The sequence below is a fragment of the Pleurodeles waltl genome, chromosome 11 (genome assembly GCF_031143425.1).
Source record: "Pleurodeles waltl isolate 20211129_DDA chromosome 11, aPleWal1.hap1.20221129, whole genome shotgun sequence".
NCBI classification, from domain to species: Eukaryota; Metazoa; Chordata; class Amphibia; order Caudata; family Salamandridae; genus Pleurodeles; species Pleurodeles waltl.
The window spans coordinates 603,884,155-603,902,710 of NC_090450.1; positions in this window are offsets into that span (position 1 = coordinate 603,884,155).

An 18,556-nucleotide genomic window follows, 5' to 3' on the forward strand; every position below is an offset into this window, starting at 1 on the left:
TTCTTCAGAAGTGAAGGCAGGGGCCCTTTCCCCAGTCGCAGCAGCTATTGTCTCTTCCAGACCGAGGTCACAGCAGCACTTGCAGTATCGGTCCTCTCCTGTGGATGATCAGGTCTCGAGTGATTAAGCAGATAGAAAATGGCGGTCACGCCCGCGGCGGTGCGTACCGCGACCGCCGGCGCACATCGTCATTGGTTCCTGAAACCCATAGGGTTCAATGTTAACCAATGCGGCTCTGCACCGCGGTCTTCGACCGCCTACCGCGACGGTGTGCCACGCCAGCACATTGACCTCACATCCCACTATCACACTTCACAGGTCAGGCAGCCGCCATTTCAAGGGCCCACATGGCTTAAATTCTACTGCGTCACACAGGCATAGGCCTTGCATCGCCACTCATACAAGCCATTCAATGCATAGAGAATCGTGTACTGTGCAAGCTGTGGGAACGTACCTGTGGGATGATTGACTCTGTGCTCCATGTTGTCCTTCCTAGGCACCGTCCGCTGGGACTTGCGAGGAGATGGAGGAATGTTCCCGTGTACAGACCGCTGGTGGACCTGTCGACAATGGAAGAAAGAAATGTCATGCTGACATACAGACTTGACAGAGCCACTATACAGGAACTGTGTGCCCAGCTGGAGCCAGACCTGATGTCACCCATCCACCAACCCACAGGGATTCCCCCTCTAGTGCAGGTTCTGTCAGTACTCAATTTTTTGGCAAGTGGGTCATTTCAATCAACAGTGGCCATTTCATCAGGGATGTCTCAGCCTAAGTTTTCAAAGGTGTTGTCCAGAGTGTTGTCTGCCCTGATGAAATACATGCGGAGCTACATTGTTTTCCCTGAGGTGGGCGATTTGGCTACAGTGAAGGGTGATTTCTATGCCCTTGGACATATTCCCAACATCATTGGTGCCATTGATGGGACCCATGTGGCTTTGGTTCCCCCCAAAGAAAGTGAACAGGTGTACAGGAACAGAAAAAGTTATCATTCGATGAATGTCCAGGTGGTCTGTTTGGCTGACCAGTACATCTCCCATGTAAATGCCAAGTTCCCTGGGTCAGTGCATGACGCGTACATCATGCAAAATAGCAGCATCCCTTATGAGGCACCGTGTGTGGCTAATTGGTGACTCTGGTTACCCCAACCTGTCATGGCTACTGACCCCAGTGAGGAATCCCCGGACCAGGGCAGAGGAATGGTACAATGAGGCCCATGGGCGTACTAGGAGGGTGATCGAGCGGACCTTCGGCCTCCTGAAGGCCAGGTTTAGGTGCCTGCATATGACAGGTGGGTCCCTAATGTACTCACCAAAGAAGGTGTGCCAGATCATTGTGGCCTGCTGTATGCTTCACAACCTGGCTTTGCAACGCCAGGTGCCTTTCCTGCAGGAGGATGGTCCAGATGGTGGTGTTGTAGCAGCTGTGGAGCCTGTGGAGAGTGAAGAGGAGGAAGACGACGGGGACGACACAGACAACAGGGACACAGTGATACAACAGAATTTTCAATAACACACAGGTAAGAATCAACACCGGCATTTTACAATTACTTTCAGTCTCCTGCCTCTCTACTGTCTGAGTTTCCCCCCAGTGTATGTTAACTGAGTTGTGACTTTCCCTTCCAATTTCAGAGATGTGGGCCCCACTGCGTGACCTCTGCTTTGTTTGCCCATGGACTACAGCTGTGTGACAGTGGTATGTTGTCATCACAATGTAACTGAACATTTTGGCACCGTTATGTCTAATACATTAGTTCAAAATACAAGCAGACTCTAGATTATTTTTGTGCAATAAGTGATTTTATTAAAGTGCTGAATTTAGGGACATGGTTGAAAATCGGTGATGGGTGATGGTGGAGGGATGTCCATGGCAGAGTCCAGATTTTCAGTCTTACAGGTGCATTGTCCATATGCCTGTGGAAGGATGGAGCAGGGGCAGTTTAAGGTTGGACCAGGTGAAAATGTGGGACAGTTGGATGACATCAGGGGGTATCCTTTGCTAGCGGGGGTCTTGGCATCCTACTCTGTCTTCTTCCGAGATCTCAGGCCCCGCTTGCGGGGTGGTTCTTCTTCTGCAGGGGGTGGGGTTCTGGTGGCCTGTTGTTGTGTGGGGGCCTCCTGTCCACTAGCGCCGGCGGAGGTGGTAGCCTGTTCATGGACCATGCTAGTGACAGGGGCCCTTTGTGGTGCCACATGGTCCCGCAATGTGGTGACAATCTGGTTGAGAGTCCCGACGATGGTCCCCATTGCGGAACTAATGCTTCGGAGTTCTTCCCTGAACCCCATGTACTGTACCTCCTGCAGTACCTGGATCTCCTGGAACCTGGCCAGGACCGTCGCCATCGTCTCCTGGGAGTGGTGGTATGCTCCCATGATGGAGGAGAGGGCCTCGTGGAGAGTGGGTTCCCTGGGCCTGTCCCCCCCCTGTCGCACAGCAGCCCTCCCAGTTCCCCTGTTTCCCTGGACCTCTGTCCCCGGGACCGTGTGCCCACTACCACTGCTCCCAGGTCCCTGTTGTTGTTGGGGTTGTGGGTTAACCTGGGTGCCCTGTAGTGGTGGACACACTGCTGATTGACGTGTCCTGGAGACAGAGGCATGGGCCCGCTGGGTGGGAGCTGTGCTGGTGTTCCCAGAGGGGGTTAGGTCTGCTGTGGCCTGTGCCTGTGTGAGGGGAACCGACTGTCCCGAGGTCCCTGATGGGCCGGGCTGGTCATCTGGGTCCAGGGAGACGGAGCTGCTGTCATCACTGGTGGCCTCTTCTGGGGTTGGGATGGACATTTCTGGACCCTCCTGGGCGGTGTGGTGGCGTTTGGGTCCTGCAGGGGTCTAGGAGTATGATTATTGCTTCTGTGTGTGCCATATCGTGCAATGGGTGGGTGCCCGTGTACCCCAGTGCTGTAATTCCCTTGTGGGGGCTGTTGTGATGGTGGCTTGTGGGGGAGATGGGTATGTGCAGTGGGCATGCTTTGGTGATGGGTGTCCATGCTTTGTGGACGCATGCAGGGCTAGGTTTTGGGATGGGTGGGTTGTGATGGTGAGCCATTTGCAAGCAGTTGGTGTGATGGGGGTGGGGGTATGATTTGGCATGCAGGTGGGGTGGGGGGAATGAAGTGGTGAAGGGTTGACTTACCAGAGTCCATTCCTCCAGCTACTCCTGCGAGGCCCTCAGGATGCAGGATGTGCAAGACTTGCTCCTCCCATGCTGTAAATTCTGGGGGAGTAGGTGGGGATCCGATGCCAGTCTTCTGCACCGCGATGTTGTGCCTTGATACATGGAACGCACCTTCCCCCGTAGGTCGTTCCACCGCTTCCTGATGTCGTCCCGATTTCGTGGATGCTGTCCCACAGCATTGACCCTGTCCACTATTCTTTGCTATAGCTCCATCTTCCTGGCAATGGTGGTGTGCTGCACCTGTGTCCCGAAGAGCTGGGGCTCTACCCGAACTATTTCCTCCACCATGACCCGGAGTTCAGCGTCTGAAAACCGGGGGTGTCTTTTGGGTGCCATGGGGTGGTGTGGATGAGGTGTGGGGTGGTGTATGTGTTGTAGAGTGTGGTGAGTGTGGTGGTGTTTTGTGCGTGGATATTGTGTGGGTGATGGTGTGGTTTGCCTCTGTGTGATGGTGTTCTCTATTCTGTGCTGTCTCTCTCTGGCCTTCTGTCGGATTTTTGGGTCGTAAGGGTTTGTGGGTGATGTGGGTGTGTGTTTTATATTGTATTGGGTGTGTGGGAGTGTTGTGTGTATGTGTCTCAGGTGTGTGTATTTTAAATTGTCCAATGTGGTAGTGTTTTGTAAAGGTGTGTGTATTTTGAGCCCGGCGGTATGTACCTCCAATAGAATACCGCGGTTGAAAGACCGCTGCGGGGATTCGTGGGTCGTAATGGCATGGGCGTTTTTCTGTTGGCGTGACGGTGGAGGTTTGGTCATCGCCAGTTTTACGCTGGCCGTTGGTGTGGCGGACTTTTGTGGATGTCGGGTTTTTGGCGGTTTGCCAGTTGCGGGTCAGAATGACCGTGGCGGTCTTCTGACCGGCAGAAAGCGCCTTTTACCGCTGAGGTCAGAATGACCCCCTTAATCTTTGAAGGTCAAGAGTTCCAAATACTGCAGACATATGTCTTCTTTTTCTGATGCCTGGGGTTCTAGGAAGAGGGAATTAGCACTGCTCAGAGAGTAGATGCCTCCTGGCATCTTGAGGTTGTCTGTAAAGTATCTTGTTGCATTATGATGTATGGCTTTGTGGGTCATGCACGCTATCTTCAGATGTATCCTAGCTTGGAAAGGGAGTGACTATAGAGGAGTGTGATGTGGTTGAAAAGTTACGGGGAGCCTTGATTGGCACCAGGCTTAATTTTTGTAATTCTGTTAAAGACGCACTCCGGCAATCCAGTCTGGAAACAACTAAGGCTTGCATTGCAGTTTTGATATCAGGAGGCGAAATGAAAGATTTGACCTTCTTAAGTTTGTTTAGTTGAAAAAATGCACTGCGTGTGGATGAGTTAATATGTCTGTGCAAGTTAAGGTTCTTGTCAATGATAATTCTGAGAGATTTAGTTGATTTAATTGTGACAGGTTTACAATTGAGGGCCTGATGGTGTTTGATCCAATCTTCTCGTGAAACGTCACTGTGAGGTGGGGAGAAAAGTAGGAATTGAGTTTTCAAAGGGTTAAGCTTGAGGTGGAATGGCATTCTCAGCAGCACACCTGGAAACTTGTGTCTGGCACAACCCAACAGACAGGAATTCTCGATTTCAGTTCCGTTCAGCTCATTACATGTTTAACACTGTGCAAGACTTTTAGTAGATGAAGGACCAATGTGTACACACTCACCCCAATGGGTGTCTCCTTGCTGTTGTGGAGACAGACATGCAATATGTATATAACGTTAACAGTTGCAGTTAATGATGTAGTATCTTGTTACAAATTGCAATGATTATGAAGCATGAAACGATGCTCAATCATTGTTTCGTAGCCTGTGCTCACTGGCAATCCCAGTGCTGAAAGTAAATTAAACAGAAGAATAGTTTGGAGCAAGACTTAAAACAACAGGATTTCTGTTTCTTATTCACTGTCCTCATCTCTTGCCAACATTGCTTTCGAAACAGGCAATATTTGTGCAAGTGTTGAAAAATGTAACATTCATTGAGCAGTTGGAAGACAACCTCAAAAAACTTTGAGAAATAAATGAGTAGAAATGAAGGGTTCTGTAATGTAACAAAAGCCATGCACGGTAAAACATCAATCTTTAACGCATTTCTCATCTACAAAAATCCTGCTTTATTTTCAGAGCCTTTTTATCAGCGGCTGCTACATTCTTTATGGGCTTAATGACAGATATGATCAAGGAAAGGATAAGTAGCATATTTGAAAATATGCAGATTGTAATATGCTAATAATTCCCACTGTTGAGTGGGGGCAGGCGTAAGATTTACAAGAAAGAAAGCCTTGATTATACCATTAAGCTCCACTAATCCCTCACCAATGGTAATAAATCACATATTACCCCAGCACATTTGCATATACGGTCTATTTCATAGTAATTATCCATTTTATGTGCTTTAAAGAACAGTATTCAAATGAAACCAGGAAGAAAGGGTTTGAACGTGTGTACTGCAGAAAAATCACATTGAGGAGTCCTATTGACTAATTGGGAGAGTTTTATTTCTTTTATGACAAACTACCGCTCTTTTGATGAGATCTCCCACAACTCTTCCTGATAATTTTGATATTTGTATGATTTCTGCACTCCCTTGCCCAGCCCCCAGTGTATGACCCTTAAACAATGAAAAAATTACTAATATCCACTCTGGTGCATATAATTTTCTATTAAGTCCATAGTATATGACTCAGCAAAATATACCACTGCCATAGAAAAGGTTTATGTCACCTGTGGACTGTAGCACATGTTGTGCCATCTACTTAGCTGACGAAGAAAACATGGCTTCAGGCTTACATGTGTAGCCTGACTGGCTGCTGAAGCTTTTTAACCTTTTGGTGAACCTGTCAAGATAAACCTTGTTGATGGGAAAGAACAAAACTTTTAAGTATTAGAAAGGTCAAGCCTATTTAGACCTTGTAGCCCACAAGGTAGGTTTCCTAGTATTTAACGGCAGTGCGTGCAGAAATGTAGTGTCAACATGTATTTAAAGTGGCTAACCCTCAAAACCTATTTTCACTGTGAAAGGGCAGTACGTATCCTAAGAGAAAACCTATATGAATAAAATTGTAACTCTACTATTTTTGGTTGGAGCAAGCTACCAGAATATTTTAACTACTGTTTTTAATGTGTATTAAAAATCCAATTGAATGAGGATGTTGGGTTTTTTATAAATATTGAGGAAAAGTAACTTTTAAAAAGTTATACGTTGCCTGAACATTCAGTAGGCAAAATAACATTAGTCTAACAGGATCTAGCCCTGTCGGTCCTTCTCCTTAATGAGGTGTACAAATTGCTTTCTGAGCAAAAATAATGGTTTAGGGCTCTTGCCATAAAGACTTAGATGTGATGAATGTGACACCTATCAGCTCAGGGAGAGTAGCTGGGGACTGTTGAGAGTTCAAGGTCTTTAGTGACTTTTAAGGTACCAAAATAAGGGCTGCCAATTGTTAGGTAAGTGCAAAGGGAAACCTGTGAGGAGAAACCCTTGCTCACTGGGACACCATTAGCCAGTTTATCCCCAGCCCAGTGAAAAGGGGCTGGTCCCGGAATTAGTTTGGTGTAATTGAGGAGGAGGGTGACTGCTCATTTCATTAAACACAATTCTGGCAGACACATCAGCAGCCTCCAAGGGCAGAATGTTACTGACATGTTGGAATTTACTCAGAATAGTTCACTGTGGGATAGTCTGCCTTCAGACAAACAGAATGTGCTGCAAAGGTGGGAAGGATTGGCTTGGGAAGATTTCACTAATTGGTTAGGAAGTGTTCAGGAGTTAGCGCCACCCACAGGCTAATGAATCCTAGAAAAGTGCTACCTTACCCACAGCTCATCAGAACACATCTGGACCAGAGGAAGAACAGAAGAATTTTGTGCATGCTGTCTGTGACCTATGTGGAGATTTAAAGAACTAGACCTGCCAGTCCGTCTACACAGTGCTTAGTAGGGGACTTCAAGAGCCAGTTGTCAGACCTCCTGTGTAGTTACCGGGACACAACAAGCTCCAAAAGGCCTTTTTTCTAAAGTGACCTATTGACCAGTAACAACTGGACATAAACTGGACCCTGCTGTCAGCCTCTGCTTGAGTGAGTCCTAGCCTTTTTGTGCTGTCTGTGAGCTTCTGCAAGCCACAGAATTGACCAAGAGGAGTGGTTTTGAGAGGACCTCATGGGATACAGTTTCATCCTTGCCCCTCTGGAAGATTTTGAGTTCCATAAGAAAGACTGAGCCGAAGGCAGACATCTTGACCAGAAGAGTGTATGAAAAGTATCTGCCTGACAAAGGCATTTCTTTAGCTGAAAATTTTTAATTTTCTTGCTTGGTGCTTTTCCCACTAAAACCAATGTTTTCAGCAGGGCCTCTTCCAGTGACTAGCTGACTTTGAGAGGGCTGTTCCAGATACACCCTGCAGTCTTGCCCTGCTGGGAGGATTTTGACTTCCATTCCAGAAAGTAAGTGAGAAGGTAAAATCTTTGAGCGGGACGACCCGCTTGTGGTATCGGTCTCCACAACATTGTGGTTACCCAGAAATCATGCCTAGATCCTGGTCAGCTGTAAATAGTGTCTTCTGTTTTAGGCTTTACTTTTTCCTGCCACTTTTTGCCTTACATTTTTTAAAATTAAAACCTCTGGTTCCTTTTAGGCGATTTCAGTCATTTTGGTGTCATTTCTCTTATTAATGCTTCTATATTTTTATAAACTGTTGTGAGATTTTAATTGTGTTGTGGTTATACTTTTGGTTTTGTGCTGCTAAATACTTTACGCATGTTTGCTCAAGTTAGGCATGTCTGCTCTGCACAATATATACCAGGGGTTTAGCCCAAGTTAATTTATTCACCTTGTATGTTGGATCTAGAAAGAATTTGGACTCATTGCTTGGGATGGACTCACATACTCTGAAAAGAATTAACCATTTTTCTAACACCTTGTGTGAATTAATGGTAACATACAATCAGTGGGTCATTAAACTGTTTTCTTCTGTTTCTTCTCGTGTCAGTTTTGCTGTACTGTGGTATTAACACAGAATGTCACCTTTGCACTACCGGAAAAAGTATGAAAACATGCATTTATTAGCAGAGGTGCCCTAAATGACGTGTAATTGGGCCAGATTTAATTTTTAGTGTAAAATGTATCTATCCCATCGCAATGAAAGGAAATGTGACCCAATAACATCCATTATTTAGAGCAACTGTACTAATAAACAGACATTTGCCCATTTATAACTGCAATGCAAATTTCAGGTTTATGTTTGTTATTAGAGTATAGCAAATTAACATATCAAGAACACTTTATACTGCCTCACAGATTGCATTTGATAATTACTTTACACAGGGAAACAACTCTCCTAACAGCCACATGATCTCTTCAATGTGATTTTAACACACTGCATGATATAAGTCCTTGAATCCTGGTTTTGGCTGTTAAATGAAGTGCGCTTAAAAACTCATACCATTGCAGAAACCATATATATAGATTTGCAGAGTATAACATGTTATTTATTATTATTGTTGAGGAGGAAGAGAGGTATCAAGAATCGTGAGAGTATCCTCTCTAGAGAGTCATAGCCTCTCCTCATACCATGGTGCAAAGGTGTCTCCAATGGTGCTAGGCAGCCAAAAGTGTACCAGCAGTGGGAAAGGACGGGAATGCACTGTACCATTTTAAATATGGGGCATTCCATTCCCTTTCACGCAGCAAGGTGACTTGCTGCATTGCGTTACGTGAAGTTTTGGTAAATATAGCCTATGGTGTGTTCCTAATAAAATAGAACTTTACCTCTTGATCCAAAAAAACAGCACAAGTGCAGCCCACATCAAAGAACTGCTTTTTTCGTCACTGCAGAAAGCCAGCCAAGATGTCACCGAAATGAGTTTGTGCTTTTGGAGGGAGCTTAGCACCAGGGAAGTAACTGTTGGTCTTGAGATTAAAGGTTTAATTGTATGGGTCCGTTTGAAATGTTACGATGAAACATTTCAATTAACTTGAATTCACAGGTTACGCAATAGGAAAAGTGCACAACACACTATAAATCAATAGGAATTGAAGGCTGCGGTCTCTACAGAAGCCATTCCTTCACAGTGCATTGGCAGGCACAAAATGAAATATTCCTTTGGAGAAGAAAAAATAACATGGTATTTCCACTGACGTTGTTTGACCTTTGATTGTAACTGCTAGAGGTAGGACAACGTCCATGTTGAACAGCCCATTTCAAAGTATATCTCTCATTCCTTGCAATAATATTTTAGGATGGTAGAGAGTTCAATTAATAATGTAAGGATGTATCCGAAACCGCTCACTCACCCTTCAGATAGATGCATGCTTTTCAAAACAGCACTGCTGAAGGTAGATACTGCCAGAACTGAGAAATGACTAGCATGGCTGTCATATTTTCTGTATGCCTATGTTTGATTATTCAGTATTTTTAGTGTGGCCAATATATGAAACTGTACTAATACATATGTGACACTATGAGTGACAACGTACCATGAAAAAAGAAAGTAGTTGTTACCATGTCATATTTTGTTATAGACTGAAATCATAAGTGATTTATCCTTGAATTATTTGTCACAGTATAACAAATTATCCCCTTTGCCATCTTTAATGGGATAAGTCATGTGTGGCCGTGATGCATGCCTCAAAAAGCCTGGAACTTCAGCAATGCAAAAGTTCCTGTGAGTGAGGAGACTTTATTTATATGAGAGATTGGGAGAAACTAGCTCTAGTGCATACATTATATTAACAATATTAAGTGGGCAATAAGGAGCACTACAAACATGACCGTAGTTCTTTTACTCTCTGTGTATGTAGGTCGGGGAACCTGTAAGAAGCATTTTATCTATGAGCGATATATCGCCACATTGACCAAATCTATATATAGCCTTAGATGATTCAATAGGGCCCTTTTTGATAGTTAAAAAAGTAACATACTTTGTCACTGCTTCTGAACAGATGTATGATATTACCATGAACACCTTTACAACATAGCCTTTACCACGCACACCTTTTACCATGCAGATGCAGAAAAGAAGCAGAGAACTTTGGGTAGTTCTCAAGTTTAGTTGAAGAGCAGCACCTATTTAGAACACCCTACAACACCATCAACACTCTTAATTTTCTCACCCCAATTGTATATTTTTCTAGTGAAGTTTTCAACCATAGGATTAGCACAGTGCAATCCATGTCGAGCTAGAAAGGGACAAGGGGCCACATGTGGAAAGATCCAGTTTTGCGGCCCGCAAACTGTGAATCGCAAAACCGGATGTACAACAATGTACTTTACACTGTTTGCGATTCCGTATAGGGTCGTAAATGACCTACCTCATGAATATTCATGAGGTAGGTCGCAAGTTGCGACCCTTTGGGAATTGCCGCCCTCACAGGGATGGTGACCTGCAGGAGACAGCAGACCACCATGTTTGTGACTGATTTTAAATAAAGCATTCTTTTTTGTTTGTAAATGCAGCCTGTTTTCCTTAAAGGAAAACGAGATGCATCTCAAAAACAAAAATGAAAAGTTTTCTTTTCATTTTTACAGAGCAAACAGTGGTCTGTGGGACCGCTGCCTGCTCTGAAAAAATATTTTTGCTGCCATTCACAAAGGGGAAGGTATCCCATGGGGACCCCTTCCCATTTGCGAATGGGTTAGCACCAGTTTGAAAGTGGTGCTAACTGTGATTGTTTTGCGACCGCATTCGCAGGTCACAAAACAATCATACACACCATTTGGATTCGGTATTAGGAGGGGACGCCCTTGACACGTCCCTTCCTAATACAGAATCGCAAAACCCAAACTGCGATTCGGTAACAAGTTACCGAATCGCAGTTTGGGCTTTGTACATCCCAAAAAGCATCTTTCAAGTCGCAAATGGGCAGATTTGCAAGTCTTTTGCCATTTGTACAGCAAAATATTTAAGAGTATGATTAGCTAGTGCCATCCATGCTGAGCTGTAAGCCTTTTACCACTTCAGCCCTTATTAGGCACCAAGGACCAATCAATCAATCAATCATTCGCATTTATAAAGCGCGCTACTCACCCATTAAGGGTCTCAAGGCGCTGGGGGGGGGGCAGGGGGGGCTCAGTGCTCAAAGAGCCAGGTCTTGAGCTGCCTTCTGAAGGAGAGGTGATCAGGTATGGCGCGAAGGTGGCTGGGCAGAGAGTTCCAGGTCTTTGCTGCCATGAAAGAGAAGGATCTTCCTCCGGCGGTGGGTTTGCGGATGCGGGGGACGGCTGCCAGGGCTTGTCCGGTCGAGCGTAGCGTGCGCGGAGGGGTGTAGAAGGAGACGCGGTTGTTGATGAGTTTGGGTCCGAGGTTGTGCAATGCTTTGTGTGCGTGGGTGAGGAGTCTGAAGGTGATCCTCTTGTTGACTGGGAGCCAGTGGAGTTTCTTCAGGTGTCCGGAGATGTGGTGGTGGCGGGGTATGTCCAGGATGAGTCGTGCGGCCGCGTTCTGGATCTGTTGAAGTTTCTTCTGCAGCTTGATGGTGATGCCGGCGTACAGAGTGTTCCCGTAGTCCAAGCGGCTGGTGACGAGGGCGTGGGTGACAGTCTTCCTGGTGTCGATGGGGATCCAGCGGAAGATCTTGCGGAGCATGCGGAGGGTGTTGAAGCATGCTGAGGTCACTGAGTTGACCTGTCTGGTCATGGAGAGGGATGAGTCCAGGATGAAGCCGAGGTTGCGTGCGTGGTTGGTGGGCTGGGGAGTGCTGCCTAGGGCGGGAGGCCACCAGGAGTCGTCCCAGGCGGTGGGAGTAGGGCCGAGGATGAGGACCTCCGTTTTCTCTGTGTTCAGTTTCAGCCGGCTGTCTGTCATCCAGTTCGCTACTTCCTTCATACCGTCGTGTAGTCTGGTCCTTGCTGAGGTGGGGTTGTTGGTGAGGGATAAGATGAGCTGGGTGTCGTCGGCATAGGATATGAGGTCGAGTCTGTGTTTGCGTGTGATGTTCGCTAGGGGGTCATGTAGACGTTGAAGAGAGTGGGGCTGAGGGAGGATCCTTGGGGTACGCCGCAGATGATCTCCGTGGCTGTAGATCTGAAGGGGGGGAGGCGGACTCTCTGGGTTCTTCCGGAGAGGAAGGAGATGATCCATTCCAGGGCCTTGCCTCTGATGCCGGCGTTGCTGAGGCGGCGTATTAGGGTACGGTGGCAGGCAGTGTCGAAGGCCGCAGAGAGGTCCAGGAGTATGAGGGCCACGGTTTCTCCCTTGTCGGTCAGGGATCTGATGTCATCCGTGGCTGCGATGAGGGCGGTTTCGGTGCTGTGGTTAGCTCTGAAGCCGAACTGTGTGGGGTTGAGGGAGTCGTTGGCTTCCAGGGCGGTGGTGAGTTGGGCGTTGACGATTTTCTCAATCACTTTGGCGGAGAACGGTAGGAGAGAGATTGGCCGGAAGTTTTTGAGTTCGGTGGGGTCTGCTGTAGGTTTCTTTAAGAGGGCGTTGAGCTCTGCGTGTTTCCAGCTCTCTGGGAAGGTGGCGGAGGTGAGAGATGCGTTGATGACGTCCCGGAGGTGGGGGGCGATGATGTTGTCGGCTTTGTTGTAGATGTGGTGTGGTCAGGGGTCGGATGGAGATCCAGAGTGGATCGAGTTCATGACGCGGGTGGTTTCCTCGGTGGTGGTTGGGGTCCAGGTGAGGATGGTGGCGTCGTTGGTGGTGGGTTCCGGTGGAGGGTTTGTGTTGTTTGTGGTGAAGCTGTTGTAGATGTCGGTGATCTTGTGGTGGAAGAAGGCTGCGAGGGAGTCGCAGAGGTCTTGTGAGGGAGGGATGGAGTTGTTTTCTGCGTCGGGGTTGGAGAGCTCTTTGACGATTCCAAATAGTTCTTTGCTGTTGTGGGCGTTGTTGTCGAGTCTGTTCTGGTAGACTGTTTTTCGTGCGGCGCGGAGGCGTTGGTGGTGTTGGCGGGTGGCGTCCTTAAGGGCTGACATGTTCTCTTCGTTCTGGTTGAGGCGCCATGTCTTCTCGCGGGTGCGGCATTCTTTCTTGGAGTCCTTGAGGTCAGGGGTGAACCAGGAGTTTTTTTTGTGGTTGTTGGTGTTAGCTTGGGTCTTCAGGGGGGCCAGGTGGGTGGCGCAGTCGGAGATCCAGCTCGTGAGGTTGTTGGCGGCTTCGTTGGGGTCTGTGGTGCTGGTGGGTTGTTTCTGAGCGAGGGTCGATGTGAGTTGTTCCGTGGTGGTTCGATTCCATTGTCTTCTTGGTGGTTGCTGGGTGTGGTGGTGCACGGTGGTCTTCTTGAAGTTGAAGTGGACACAGCTGTGGTCCGACCAGGTGAGTCCGGTGGTGTGGCTGAAGGAGATGTGTTTGCTGGAGGAGAAGATGGGGTCGAGCGTATGTCCGGCGTAGTGGGTGGGGGTGTTGACTAGCTGTTTCAGTCCCAGGTTGGCGAGGTTGTCCAGTAAGGCTGTGGTGTTGTTGTCGGTGTGGTTCTCCAGGTGAAACTTGAGGTCCCCTAGGAGGATGTAGTCGGTTGATGATAGTGCGTGAGGGTTGACAAAGTCTGCGATGTCTTCGCTGAACTTGGTCCGTGGTCCCGGTGGTCTGTACATGAGGGTGCCTCTGAGGGTGGTCTTGGGGTCGCTGTGGATCGCGAAGGGGAGGTGTTCGGCATCGGGGAGTGAGTTATAGGTGTATGTCGAGATACGGATGGAGCTTTTGTGTGCGATGGCGATGCCTCCTCCGGTGCGGTTGGTGCGGTCTTTCCGGATGATTTTGTAGCCGTCGGGGATGGCTATGGCAATGTCGGGTGCCGAGGAGGGGTTCATCCAGGTCTCGGTGAGGAAGGCGATGTCCGGGTTCGTTGAGTTGATGAGGTTCCACAGTTTGATGGCGTGCCTGTGGACGGATCGGGTGTTGACCAGGATGCAGTGGAGATTGCTTCCGGGGGAGTTGATTTTGACGGGAGCGGTGTGAGTCCGTAGACAGTTGAAGCGGCAGTTGCTGCAGGTAAAAGGGCCGTGGGTTCATTTCGGGGTGGCGCGGTAGCAGCCCGGCGTGCGGCCGGGGTTGAGGCTGGCGAGGGTGGTGGAGTCGTAGGTTTGGCGGGGGTTGCGGGGGCCAGGGGTTTGGGCGGTGGGCGCGGTCCAGGCGCAGACGGGCTTGCCTTAGGCGCGCCTTTGGCGCGCCAGCGGCGCGCCCGCTGCGCTCGGCCACCATTTAAGGGGGTAGCCTGGGAGGAGGGGTCAGCTGGGAGGCGGGAGGGTAGGCGGAGCGGCGAAAGGCGGGAAAGAGCGGGAGAGGCGAGGAGCAGGAAGGCGGGAAAAACGGCGAGAAAAAGGCCTGAAAAAGGACGAGGCGGCCAAAAAGCGAGTGGGAAAAACAGTCGAGGGAGAAAAAACGGCGAGTGGAGGCAGGAAGACACGGCGGACACAGTCACTCGGGGTACAAAAAGAAGAGGGGAGCGCGATCACACAGGGCAGCAGACACTCGGGGTACAGAAAGAAAAGGGGAGCGCGATCACACAGGGCAGCAGACACTCGGGGTACAGAAAGAAAAGGGGAGCGCGATCACACAGGGCAGCAGACACTCGGGGAACAATCAGGCAGTCAGAAAACAGTAAACGGGCAAACAGGCAGAAGGCACACAGGAGCTGGTGGCGCTGCGGGGGCAGGGGAGCGACCTACCCTGGGGTCAAAGGTCGCTACCTCTGCCTCGCAGCGGCCGCCATTTAAGGGGGTAGCCTGGGAGGAGGGGTCAGCTGGGAGGCGGGAGGCGGGAGGGTAGGCGGAGCGGCGAAAGGCGGGAAAGAGCAGGAGAGGCGAGGAGCAGGAAGGCGGGAAAAACGGCGAGAAAAAGGCCTGAAAAAGGACGAGGCGGCCAAAAAGCGAGTGGGAAAAACAGTTGAGGGGGAAAAAACGGCGAGTGGGGGCAGGAAGACACGGCGGACACAGTCACTCGGGGTACAAAAAGAAGAGGGGAGCGCGATCACACAGGGCAGCAGACACTCGGGGTACAGAAAGAAAAGGGGAGCGCGATCACACAGGGCAGCAGACACTCGGGGTACAGAAAGAAAAGGGGAGCGCGATCACACAGGGCAGCAGACACTCGGGGAACAATCAGGCAGTCAGAAAACAGTCAACGGGCAAACAGGCAGAAGGCACACAGGAGCTGGTGGCGCTGCGGGGGCAGGGGAGCGACCTACCCAATCCCCTGGGACAAAATGTCTTTGAAAAAGGGATGGAAGGCATGTGGACCCTCTTCCCAAGCCTTAACAGCCCTGGAACTCCTTCCCTAGTGGCCATTTAACACAGCAAAGCGAAGAGGGGGCCTGTGCCGCCCCACCCTGGGCCTACTGTGGCCCCAGGGACTATATCCCCCAGATGATATTTTAATTATCGGCACCAACAAGTTGGCGGCCACAGGGAGATCACCAGGGCCACTGCAGCCCCAGCCAGCTCCCCACATTGTGCAGGAGCCCACATTGCTCCCACCCAGAGGGAGAAGCTCCTTATGCTTGGCATCACTGGGCTAGAGCAAGCAGAAGTGCAGGCTAGGACACAAATATCTGGTCCCACCTGATGGGAAACGTTTTGCAGCTTCCACCAGGTGGGAGAAGCTGCAGGCAGGGAAAGGCATGTTTGCTCCTGCTGTGCAGGAGCAAACATACATTTCCTGTCCTCAATGGTGTGGACAGAGAATCTTCTGTGTCCCTGGGGTGGGCTCCTGGACTGGACCTGGTGTATGGGGTCTGCAGGGCCTTTAGAGGCTCGGAAGAGGGTCACACAGCCACCCTCCTTTCTAAGTTCTGTTCGGCCCTGGGGAACGGGGTCTCCAGGGCCTTTTCTGGTTTGGGGAAGGGGGTTGTGTGTGTCCCCCTCCCCTTCATTAAAATATCAGCCTAAGGGGATGGGTCCGCATGGCCTCTTAGAGGCTTGGGTAGGGTGACTACTCACCTCCTCCAATTTGTAAAGATGTTTGCCCCAGAGGATGGGTTCTCCTGTGCCTTTTTAGGCTTGGGGACCTGGAACTGTGCGGCCTCCCTCCCTTTCACTAAAATATCAGCCCTGGAGGATGGGGTGTTTCTGCAGTACATAGCAATGACAAGTCATTACGTGATTTGATAATGACTGCTTTAACAAAAGTTAAAGGCAGTCATGTTGTCTTTAGGTACAATTTGTTCTGTGTTTAACCCTTTGATGTAGGCAAATATTGAGGAGCAAATTAATCAACATTTAACTTCACCCTTGTGCCACGTAACGGGGTACAAGGGCAATACAAAACCTAAGTGAGAGTTATCAAGCCACGCAAGGCCACAATCCATGGCCCTGTATGGCTTGATTAATGTAGAGTATCACAAGGCAGTGCAAACTGTTTCCTTTCATTACTCTGTGACAGGAAAGCATTCCATGGGTAGAGCATGGTTGTTCCCACACATCCATCCATTGATTTTGGCGCATTTTCAGATTTACATTAGTGGTAGACTTGGGGATACGTCAAAATGATATACTTTCCCAGGTGAGGCGTAATGAGAAGAAATATTTGTATTTCTCCTCATTTTTTCCTCTTTCTTCATGTGCTGCATTCTGCTGCACACCTAGAAAGAGGAAAATGCCTCTTAGGATTGCTTTTGTGTAGGAAGGTGAGCCTTCCTGCCCAAAAAAATCCTGCCTACAACACAGACACCCTTGCAAAATGATACAAGGGTACCTACATTGGTGATAGTCAGCCAAAAATGCACCAGCACTGGGAAAGACAGGAATGCAACATACAATGTCAAATGCAATGCATTCCTGACCTTTCCCTTTCATGCAGTGCAGAAAGATTGCTTGATGAAGTCTGATGAATATCCCCCTAGGTTTGATATTTTACTCTACCTATTTTCAATTTATTAAAATTGTTTTTGGTATGGAAAATAATGTATAAGTTGCTATATATTTAAAGAAAAATGTACAGAGTACAGCAGTTCTGCCTCTGAAGCAGAGTGGTAAAATTTTTTTTTACAAAAATAACAGCACAATGTATTACTAGGTATTTTAAAAACTATAACTTTACCACTACATAGATTATTCACACATACTGCCACAAATTACCATTTGCACCAAATAATCTATTTTCCTGCAACATTACATCTACATCCACATCCGTTAACACACTTTCTTGCTATGTCTGTGTCAATTACCAAACTCTACTGTGTGCCACTACACTCTATGACACTTTGCTGTGTCACTCAACTTGGCACTATTACACTCTATGACACTCCACTCTACCTCACTCCAATATATACACCACTCCACTCAACTCTAATCTACTGTCTGCCACTCTAATCTGCACCACTAGACGTTATGCTATTATACTCTACACCACTCCATTTTATGACTCTCCAGTGTATGACAGTACAATGTATACCTCTCCACTCTACACTACTTCACTGTATGCTATTCCACTGTACACAACTCCTACATCCTACGTTTTTCCACTCTATGTAACTCGACTGTCTGCGACTTCAATGGACACCGCTTCATTGTATGCTATTCCTCTGTACGCTATTATAGTTTACATCACTCTATTGTATGCCACTCCAATATATGCCACTCCACGGCCATTCATTATATGCTTTTGCATTGTACATCACTCTATTCTAAGGTGCTACACTCTATACCACTCTCCTGTACACCATTCCACTCTACCATATTACACTGTATGCTATTACACTGTGAGGCACTCCACTCTATGCCACTCCACTCCACTCTACTCTATTTCACTACATGCCACTTCAATTTACTTCACTACACAATACGGCAGTAACACTCAACGTTATTCCAATCTACACCACTCGATTCTACGCAATGCCATGGTATGCCACTCCATTCTATGCCACCACACTCTGCACTATTCCACTGTATGCCACTCCACTCTATAATACTCCCCTCTATGCTACTCCACAGTCCTATATAACACTGTATGCCACTACAGTCTACCCCACTACACCCTACCCCACTACACTCTACATCTCTCTACTCTACAGTATTCCATTCTAAAACACTATTCTAGGCCACTACATTGTACTCCAATCCACTCTGTACCACTCCATTCTATGCTATTCCACTGTCCATAATTACACTGTACCTCACTGCACTCTGTGTCACTCTACAGTAATCTAGTGTACATCACTCCACTCTACGCTATTCCAATCTATGCCATTCCACTCTATGCAACGCCATTCTACCCCTCTCCAAGGTACACTACTGCACTGTATGCCTTCCAGTGTACGCTACTTCACTCCACTCTATGCCATTTCACTGCATTTCACTACACTGTAATCACACCACTCTATTCCAGTCCCTTATAGAACACTCCACTGTATGCTACTCCACTCTATGCTATTCCACTGTACACTATTCCACTCTAACACACTCCACTGTCCACCAGTACACTGTATGCTATCCACTGTATGCTTCTCAATTCTATGAAA